The sequence below is a fragment of the Hypomesus nipponensis genome, chromosome 2 (assembly GCF_054491055.1).
Source record: "Hypomesus nipponensis isolate SF chromosome 2, ASM5449105v1, whole genome shotgun sequence".
Taxonomy (NCBI): domain Eukaryota; kingdom Metazoa; phylum Chordata; class Actinopteri; order Osmeriformes; family Osmeridae; genus Hypomesus; species Hypomesus nipponensis.
Genome location: NC_140362.1, coordinates 6,501,313 through 6,501,610, shown reverse-complemented (window position 1 = coordinate 6,501,610; position 298 = coordinate 6,501,313).

Sequence of the window (298 nt, the reverse complement as noted above, 5' to 3'; positions counted from 1 at the left end):
CATTCCTGTTTATTTATAATGTGAATCTTAATGTGGTTACTTTACCTATGCAGGGCTGTGTTTCCAGGGAGGTGGCACTTGGTCAAAGTAATATTGGTCTATTTACGGGGAACCAAGCAAGTAACTAGGGGCTTAACCAAGCACTGGTTTGGTATTTCCAGAGACATTACATTTATTCATTTAGCAGACACTTTTATCCAAAGCGACTTCCAAGAGAGAGCTTTACAAAGTGCATAGGTCACTGATAATAACAACAAGATAGCCCCAAAGCATTGCGGGTAGCCAAAAACAAGAAGCA